This window comes from Phalacrocorax carbo, chromosome 1 (genome assembly GCF_963921805.1).
Source record: "Phalacrocorax carbo chromosome 1, bPhaCar2.1, whole genome shotgun sequence".
Taxonomy (NCBI): domain Eukaryota; kingdom Metazoa; phylum Chordata; class Aves; order Suliformes; family Phalacrocoracidae; genus Phalacrocorax; species Phalacrocorax carbo.
The window spans coordinates 185,358,357-185,368,107 of NC_087513.1; the positions used below are offsets into that span (position 1 = coordinate 185,358,357).

Below are 9,751 nucleotides of genomic sequence, written 5' to 3' on the forward strand. Positions count from 1 at the left end.
TTGCAGTGCCATTTCAGATCCCTGAGGGTACTCAAAAGATCTCTGCAGCCTGTCAGATACTACAGAGGTCTTATGTGCAGCTTTTCCCTTTGGAAGAAAAAGGTGAAAGTCACACAGGATATGTTTTGGCATCTCAGATAGTCCTAGGTGCCTCTGCATCAGTAAGCAGACCTCATAGTCTCTAGAAGATTACAGCTTTACTGCTAAAAAAAAAAAAGTCAAGGACTGCTGCCAAGGCCAAGCAGCACATACCGACTCCTGCCCATACTGCTTAGGGCTTGTGCTCTCCTGTCTATGCTGCTTCGTTTTGGATCTCCTCTGAATCCCACATGGTCTCCCTGTGATCCTGAGACAGAAATACTACTTGCCGCTTGTTGTCTTTCAGTAGGAAGTGTGTGAGATATCCTGATGGATGTGCCACAGCTCACCTAAGTGATGTTTTTACAGAATGCCCACAAATGTACATTGCATGCCTGGAGGTATGAAGTTAAAGCAGGAGTGTGAGGACACAAAGGCTTTTGGGAGCGGTGGAGGGGTGCTTTGGGTAGGGAGCCAAACCTGATGCATTCTTATCCATACTGCATTTGAGAGGGATCCACAGGATGTTTTTCAGAGCAATATGTATCTGGGCTCACCATGTGCATGACCATTGGTCAGCTGATACAGGCCACCACTAACATCAGATGACATTTCTAGCTTGAAATGAGTCACTGCCATTGCTGCCCACAGTTTTCTTATTGCAGACAGTCCTCACTAAACAAACACTCAGTTGTTTGGCTAGTTGGGCAGGAAAAAAAAAAAGTAAAAAAAAAGTAGTTGCTTAAGAGCTACTGCTTTTGAGGGCTTGGGATTTCCATCACTTTTTGCTGGTCAGCAAAACCTGCTAAGCAGAACCAGAAGGCTGTGGCCCCCTACCCTGCTGTCAGTTTGGGTTGGAACATGCTACCTCGACGTGCGTAACCCAACCATGAGAACAAGCCTCACTGCCCTGCAAACCCCGCCGAGCCTGCATTTTAATGCTTAATGTAATTCTTGGCCCGCTGTCATTTTGGCAGCACTTCGACTGCAAACCTCAATTTAATACAATTATTAAATGTAAGGCAAATACCATGTAGGATACTTCAGTCATCGGATCCTAGGCTAGAGGTCTGGATCGCAAGAGGTTATGTTGCCAGTCCCCACACTCAGAGAGTCAAACACAGCCCATGCTACCCCAACTTATTCTTAAAAACATACAGCAACAGAAGGAGCTTTGGTGGCTCTGTAGGTCCCAGACTCATAGCAATGACACAGTGAGCCACGGTGCTCCTGTAACTCAGAAGCTGTTGATCAGGGAATCAGAAGGACTAGGCATTGCTTCCCAGTTCTCTTGCTGACCTATTCAGTGACCCTTCTAGACTTTCCAAACTTATGAAGGAAGAAATGATGATATTGACTTTACCTAACAAAGCACTTGGATCAAAAGCACTTTTGATAAAGATCTACAGACTAAAAAGCCCCTAATATTATTAGCATTCAACAGTATTATTAATAATTTTAAATAATCACTATTATTAAAATCAAATAATAACTCATTTTAATAACCTGGGAACACAAAGCCTCATCTAACAAATTATTTTTTTTTTTGTAGAGGGAACAGTTTGGGGGACTGGTCCCTTCTCCTTGACACCCATAAGGTTTGGGCTGCAGGTTGCTGGGTGGTGAGGGAGGCATATTTCTGCTCTTTAGTGTGTTGTTTTCACCCTAAACAAACAGGACTTTAGGTGGAAAGCAAATGGCTCTTTCTCATAATCAGCTTACTAAACTCCCTCTCTGATGGAAAGTCTGTAGCAAACTGAATCCAGGTAAAGGCCAATGAGCATGGTGGGAGTGCAGGGTCATCATACAAATAGTCCTTTGCCTTTTAGAGTTGGAAGTTTTTCATGGCCCTGGGGATCCTAGGCGTGTTTTTAGAAGGGAGGCTTCAAATTCATTCCTGACTCCTTTTTTGAGAGCAAACCACAATTATATGGGGAAAGTATAGCATAGGTATTTGACTGCCAGGCACTGGAGAGAAGATCTGCAGGAACCCTTGTGTTTGTGTGGCTTGGGTTATTTAATCTGGAATGTCCTTTGACTCGATTCCCCTGTCCTCCTCTCCTCCAGCACACAGAAGAATGGGGCTCTTGGGGGACTTCCATCTCCCCTATGCAAGAATTTTCCTTCTGACACGTATGAGAAGTAGGAACAGAACTGCAGCAATAAGTAAATACCGATGTGATTAAGAACAAATGTAGGAAGCATTATTAATGATACACTGGAGAGAATGGAAGCGTGCTATGCCAGAAACACCATCAGGAACTGAATGGATATCAAGGGCTACATAGCCTGATGTTAAGGCAGCAGAAGGAGGCAAAGCAGTGATTTATTATGCAGCTGGATATTTCCTGTTTGATTAGTGGAGTTGTTTTGAACTAGAAGGACAGATCAGACTCAGGACTATGCAAGTAACCTACCTCTGTCAACAGGAACTGCCACGTTTTCTCTTGTTTTCATTATTCAGAACACCCCCTGCCCCGCCTTCCATCATGACTTCTATGCTCATGGAAAAACTTTAACAACCTGCAGCCTACCTGTCCTTGTTTTTAAGGCATTTTTGGGAAGACAGCTGGATTTCCTGGATGCCAAGCAAAACTGTGCTGTGCAGGTAGGAGACTGAGAGTTTGGTGATACAGGGGGGCTCTGACTCTTAAAAACACAGCTCTTTTCCAGCGTTTTTCCCATTTTTGCCACCAATGCATCTGATATACAACCACCGCATGTGCAGTGCTTTACTGCAGTGAGTAATTATCTGACAACTCCTATTCTGAGTACTCATGCAACTGCGTGTAGATGGAGAAGGAAACAAGTCATTTGCATACAGAGCAAATATTTTGTCATCACCTGCTGTTCATCCTAATGAGATTTTGCCAGACTCATTAGAATGATTCCATGCTTCTTAATACCCACTGGGATTGCTTTATTATTTGATAGAGTCAACAGTTGGCATATGCCACAGTGTCTTTGTATTCAGCTCCCTTGAAACCTCTGAAGGCAGCTAAACAAAGGAAGTGAATAACCAGGGTTTTTTCCTCTTTCTCCCAGGATGTCTTAACGCTGGCACCAGTGACTCGTAAGCATCATGGTTAAAGGGATCTCTTTATCAGCCCACTCCCACCAGCTTCTGAAGCCAGTAGGTATCTTTTCACTAGAGACCTGCTTGTCTCCGCATGGCTGAAAGCAAGGGCCCTGGGGGTACCTTCTCCCTGCAGAGGACTGATAGGGATTTCTGTTTTTCTGCTTCCCCTGCTGGTTTTAAAAATCTTGTCTCTAAATCCATTGGTGGTGGGTATTTTCTCTCCTGTTTCTCTATCAAAAAGCTATATAAACAGGAAAGAGCCCTAATACACAGACAGAGAAGTGATGAAATAATAATAAAAAAATTCAGCTGTTGATTAGCTCACTTCAATAAAAAGCTACAGAAGGTTTGGGTGTGGGCCAGATTTACATGGCCCTTTTTGTGCGTAAGCTTTCCATACAAGTTGGTGGTCGTGGGCAGAGTGCTATCAATTGCAGTAAAAACAAACCAAGAAATACAGAGAAGTGCATTTTCTCTAGTCTGTCAGCTGTAATAATCCAAGGTGTTCCAATGGCATTAGATGGATGTAATTGGTTTGGGTGGTGCTTATAACAACATGGAGTAAAAAAAGTCCTGAAGTGTGATATTTAAGTTGACAGTGTCACTTTAAACAAATCCGCTCTAGATGATTTTTGCTTTGGGAGTCTACTTTTACAAACAGACCTTGCCAAGAGCCAGAGTAAACACTATGTTAATCTTAGATCAGCCTTTAATTTCTCCTACTTCCTTTCCCTTCCCTTTTGCTTTCTACTTCCTTCCAAGACAACAGTATTATAGACAATTTAAATCAGGCTTGTCCATAGCTGAACAACAAAAACACCAACAGAGAACAATGAGAATAGCAATAAACTCAACATAGTAATTATTTTCCCATCACACCAGCAATTACAAAAGCAAAGAAAGAACAACTGAGTGCTCTTAACCTGATATTGATCATTTAATTTTCTCATGCCATGTAATATTAAACAGGCTAATGCTACTACAGGGAACCCTGGCAACAATTAAGCGTAGCTGTGAAAAAGCCAGACTCATTGCAGGCTTGAGCAAAGGGGATAACTCACTGTTCATGCCGATGGTAATAATTATGTGCAACGGAAATAGTGAAACTAAAGACAGATTAATAGTTAGGCACGAATGCACCATTTCAGTGAGGTTCCTATCTGGCCCAGTTCCTGCCAGATTTGTGTTAATGTGATACACATTGCTTACTCAGAGCTCCTGCAAGGCCAACCTGTGGTCAATGGTTGGCATAGGCTGATCGGGAATTATAGCTTCTGTCTACAAAGTGAAGGATGAACTTGGCAACAGGTTAACTCACAAGCATTACAACTCACGTTTTTCTTCCACACTGTGTGCTGAAACCTCATGGTAGCTAACACGGGAAGAGCCAAGTTTGAGGGTTTTGCTGTTGGGCTGTTTTTAAACTTGAATCACTAGTTGTTCATTGCATAGAGCATGTGCCTTTGTTTAGACCTGGAGATTTGGTTGCCAAAACCTAGGTGCTAGTTGGCTTGAGTATCCTACCTAGTCTAGCTGCTCTTCTTAGACACTGTTAATCTCCCATTAGTTTCAAATCATATCTGCCAGTCCTGTGCAAATACCTTAAATATAGGAGGATATCTCAAAAGAAGACGGATACCTATGTTTAGGCAACTGAGTTGCACCTCAGCATTTGGTTCCATGAACAGCTCTTCAGACGATGCCAACTGCACTGACTAGGTTTCAGTTGACTGCTTTGGGAGCGTAGACACCTGGCTCTTCTGTAGACACCAAGAGTATACTGGCCATTGGAGTTGTCCTGCAATAGTATGGTTGGCCTTCAGTTGTCTCTCCAGGTGGATATGTGCCTCCTGTAGATACTGTGTGGTACCTGTGAGCACAGCCTGAATAGCCTGAAATAGCCCAGCCTCAGCTATCTCACAGCATCTCAGATGGCCTTTGATATCTGTGTGTGAGCAACTTAACTGACCTGAAGGAGTATATCTCAACTGTCTCCAAACAAGGTGGCCTTCCAGTGCTGGCCTTGGGCTTTACACCATGAATGATGGACAAGTCTGCTTATGAGAGCAAATCCAGACCTGTGTTTAACTGGGAGCACAAATAAAACCACAGAGTCACCATGGGAGGAGAAAGAATGGTGAACAGACATTGTGGGGTGAGGTTTTCTTCTCCATGCTTTCATGGTGGGTGCAGCAGCGGTTCCTCAGAAGCATTCTTGCTGTAAGAATGCTGTCAGATACAGAGGAAGCACCGAATTTGAACCATATGTGGGGGCCCTGCACAATGCAATCCCATTTACGGCTCCATTCATTTTAGTTTCTGTTATTTCATGTCGTACCACTTTAATCTTTCTAGGAAAATTATCATCAAAGTCCTACCCAAACTAGCAAAACGTTGAGTTTTTCCTTTCCTGATTTATGTCAAGGAAGAGTGTTTTGATTCAGACAGGTTAAGAAACTCCACTTCAAACCTTCCGTTACTTCTGCAATACTTTAAAGAGAGTTCAGAATGCTTGGATGGGTTTGCTTTTGTTTCCATTTCCTGAGGGAAATTGGAATCGTTGACGTGTGCAGTATTTCTGACCATCACCAAATCCTCTAGCCACTGAAAGGAATGAAGGAGAGAAGGGGTATATGAGGGGGTCAGATAATCAGACATTCCCTCCAGGAGAGGATCATTAGTGAAAGAGAAACGGATCCTGATGATGAATGCATGGTCTTGTACGGGGCAAGCATGGAAAATTCTGACACTGAAATTTTATATTACTCCTTTTATTTTTCCATATAGATCCCATCATTGGAATTCCGTGGTTTTCATGATAACCTAAAACCAAAGAAGCCAGAAGAATAGAAGTTACCAGTGGCACAAAACCTGGGCAGGTATAGAAAAGCATGACCTCTAGGAATGCCTGCAAATGCAGAACCTGCCTGTGGAAAAAAGAAAAATAATGCAAGTGGAAATATTTTTTCCTTTAAATTAGAATTTGGTTTATTTTTAAAATAAGCCTATCTAAAGTTGTGATTAATATATGCTAAATCCTAATTTGCCACATTTAATCCAACAATTTGAGTTATAATGAAAGAATATTTTTTGTACTAAGTACTCTAAGTTCACTTAGCAAGTTTTGAGGAAAGGCAAAAAATGCTGAATTTGTGAAAGTCATTGACTAAGCAGAATCTATGGGTGTGCTCAGCTGGCTTTTGAAGCAAAACTGTTTGCTTTGTTTGTTCAGCTCACATATCCCCCACATTATCTGTGGTACTGCAACAAGGACATTCTGGATCATAACAATAATAACGACAATAGTAGAAGCTGATAGCCAAAGTGTGTCCTCCAGAAGAGATTACACTCCAGAGTGTGTGGCACGGGACACTTGGACAGTTCTGCAGGGAGCTAGGCTGGGCCCCGCAGAGTTCAGTAGATAAAGCTCAGGACTGCACAAACACAATTATACACCTCCCGAACCCTCCCTGACCTTAAAATCCTTAGGCTGCCTTCACGTGGCACTGCACCTGAACGATAAACCACGCTGTACTGAGCCACCTTGGGTCTCTACATCCATGGCACAGTTAATCTGCAGTCCAGATATCCATGCAGACCATGGATATTTGACGGATGAAGTTCAGTCCAATACATTACTCATCTCCAGCTGAAAGTATATTTAAGCATTGGAGAACCAGGAGAACTTGTTTCCCTCTTCTAGTCTCTGGGGCGAGACAAAGAGCTATATTCATCTAAAATCTTGAAAATCCAGGTGACCAGATCAATTCAATCACCTCATTTTCACAAATGCATCCTTTTTAATAAATGTATTTTAGGAATTCTCTCCTTTTCACTTTTTATTTAATTCCACTTTCTGTGGGAGTAGAATCTGACATATATTGAATAATAAAAAAAGGGAAGTGGATCACCCGCTCTTTCCTGCTCTAATAAAAATGATAAAAGTTACATTTCCAAATAAACATATGTTAAGCTACATGACTGCTTAAATCAGGGACCTCCCTTGATGTGTATCCTCCAGTACCTCTTATGCTTCTGGTTAACATTAACAAAAAGAAAAACAAAAGTAGTTTAAAGGAGCCATACCTTATTTAAGAGATGTAATTTAGTGTTTACCAAGCAATGAGAATATGTGCTTCTTAAAGAAAATAAACAAACGTGAATGCAAAACAAGATTAAAATAGCTACTACAGACCAAGGTTCCTTGCTTGATGATTTAAAACATGCTCACATTTATATATCTCATTGTAAACCTATTCATTCTGAAAGCAATCCATATAGGTTCAATCACAGGATGCCTTTATTACACCTGCTGCCTTATTTGGAGCAATGGATGGTCTTGTCAGTCTTGCACATCTCTATTACCTATCATTGGATGGAGAAAACTACCTCCATCCAGTGTGACATTTCAGGAAAGAAGGTTCCATATAGGCTCCTTATTCACCAGTCATCCAATATTCTCTACCTCCCAGTTCAACCCTTCTGCACAACAGAAGAACAGGAGAGTCTCCAATGAGACTTTCCATCACTGTCGTCCCTTTCTTTTTTGTCCAGGGGAAAAAAAATTTAAAGCAACCTCACATGAGATCATTCATGCTTCCTTCCAAAGGAGATATCTATCTTCCACTTAAAGCTTACCCTTATTATTGAATTGTTGCTTTATGCAAGCAAATTCTCTCAATATAACCCAGTATCTGATCTCACCCTGCTTTGAACATGATAAAATCCCTTGAGAAGGATTGGTCCTATCTCCATCTGAACCCTGCAAGGATCTTGGACTTCTTCCAGTTCAGCATCTAGTTGGCATGTAAAATGGAATCAGCACTAGTGACAGTGATGAATGGTCTGCTCTTGGCTATTGCCTGCAATCACGCTGCTGGATACCCCTACAGCATTTGATTGCATAAACCATGAAATCCTTTTGTCCACATTAAGGATGTTTGGTCAGCATTACCAGATCCAAATAGCAACCTCTACAGAGGAAACTGGTAAACTTGTGCCCAAAGCAAGCAGACACTGTGCAGAGAAAGTCCATCCATTAAATGAACTCACCGCTTTCTCAGAACTATGGCAATCACAGTTGTGGAATTATTTAAACTCAATTAATGATTTAAAAAAAAAAAAGAGAAAAAGAACTCAACAGATACTTTTGGCAGCTACTGTACGTAATTGAAATTATACAAGCAATTAAAAGGCAATTATAATCAGCAAGTGGGAGAGTTGTGGGAAAATGAGATGTGGAAAGACAGCAAGACTGTAGATAATTCATTCTGTCTTAAACAGTTGCTTGTCTCAGTGGGTTCCTTCAGCCAGAGATAAGCTGAATGGCAATGTAGCGCTTGGCAGGAAGAGAAGTCACCAGCTCCCCAAACCAGGTGAGTTTCAAGGATGTGAACACCTGGGAGAGCCCCAGGTGCAGCAGGCAGGAAAGGCCAGAGCCGCGCTATGAGGACCTCGCCTTCTTGGTGGTGGCCATGGTATCCTCAAAACCCAGTTGCTCCCAAGCTAAATCCTGTTGTCCCCAAGCTATTCTCCATTTTTATACCAGGTTCTCCCTTTCCTTCCCTCCTTCACGATGCCATGGGCAAGGAAAGCTTGAACCAGAGCTTTCTCCCAAAGGCTGTGCTGTATTTTCAAACCCATCTGATGTCTATTGTGAAGCAAGTCCACCCCCCGACAACTGCCTGAAGGCTGGGGAGAACTTTGTTAGGAAAGGGGAGCAAACAAGCAAACAGAGACAAGCCCTTCCCCTTTCTGCAAGTAATACTTTTTTATCATCACATGTATTTTGGAGCCTCAAAAAGCCACATGAAAGAGATGGCTCATTTCAGCATGCCAGGTTTACCTCTCCCCTGCACAAGCTGTGTGCTTGCCAGTGCAGTCAGCAACACTGCAGTCCCGCTGGCAGAGAAGGCTATGCCTGAATGCAGTCACATGCAAGGACATCATCTTCCCTGAAGGGTGTGAAAAATGCATCATGACCCATGCACGTCCCCTTGAAAACCAGGGTAGGGGACAGAAAAAAACTTTCAGTAGGAAATTATCAAAATCGGAGCAGGAGAAGGAATCTGAGTTCTATCAAAGTTGGTGGGTTTTTTTCATACCCTGCACATCTCACGTTACAGGCACTATTTGTCAGTAGCTTGAGGCAGCCATTTTAATAAAAAAAAACTAGGCAAAGTTTAGGGCAGACATAGAGAAAGAGGTGCATGTGTGTGCATGCTTTCACCAGTGCTGTTGCTGACAAACTGAGTTGATAAAGTACATTTCTTGCTTGAGGGGACCCAACTCTCCCTGCCTTTGCCACTGCAGAAAGAAAATGTAAAATACATCTACAAAGCCACAATAAAAACATGTTAATGTGTCAGGGGTGCTTTTTCTGCACTTCAGACTCTGAGAATCTGCCTGCAAAAACCTTTCAGTAACTTGTGCATGAAGGTTCACAGATGCCAGTTAACCCCAGTTGACATCAGAGGGGGTTAAGGATGAAAAAATCCCAGATGCAATCCTGGTTGTAAACCTGTCTGTTTAATTTGGTCCTGGATGCCTAAGCAGGTGTGCCAGGTTTGAATTTTTGGGGGTTGGTTTTGGGGT

At 42.3% G+C, this 9,751-nt stretch overlaps 1 long non-coding RNA gene across 1 annotated transcript; it reads left to right on the top strand.

Moving 5' to 3' along the window:
• The first annotated feature begins 2,496 nt into the window (after window positions 1–2,496).
• LOC135317989 (uncharacterized) lies at window positions 2,497–7,351 on the top strand. Its single transcript, XR_010376518.1, has 4 exons — window positions 2,497–2,686; window positions 3,124–3,211; window positions 5,945–6,036; window positions 6,390–7,351. It is a non-coding gene; the product is annotated as an uncharacterized LOC135317989 (long non-coding RNA).
• Window positions 7,352–9,751: the final 2,400 nt, after the last annotated feature.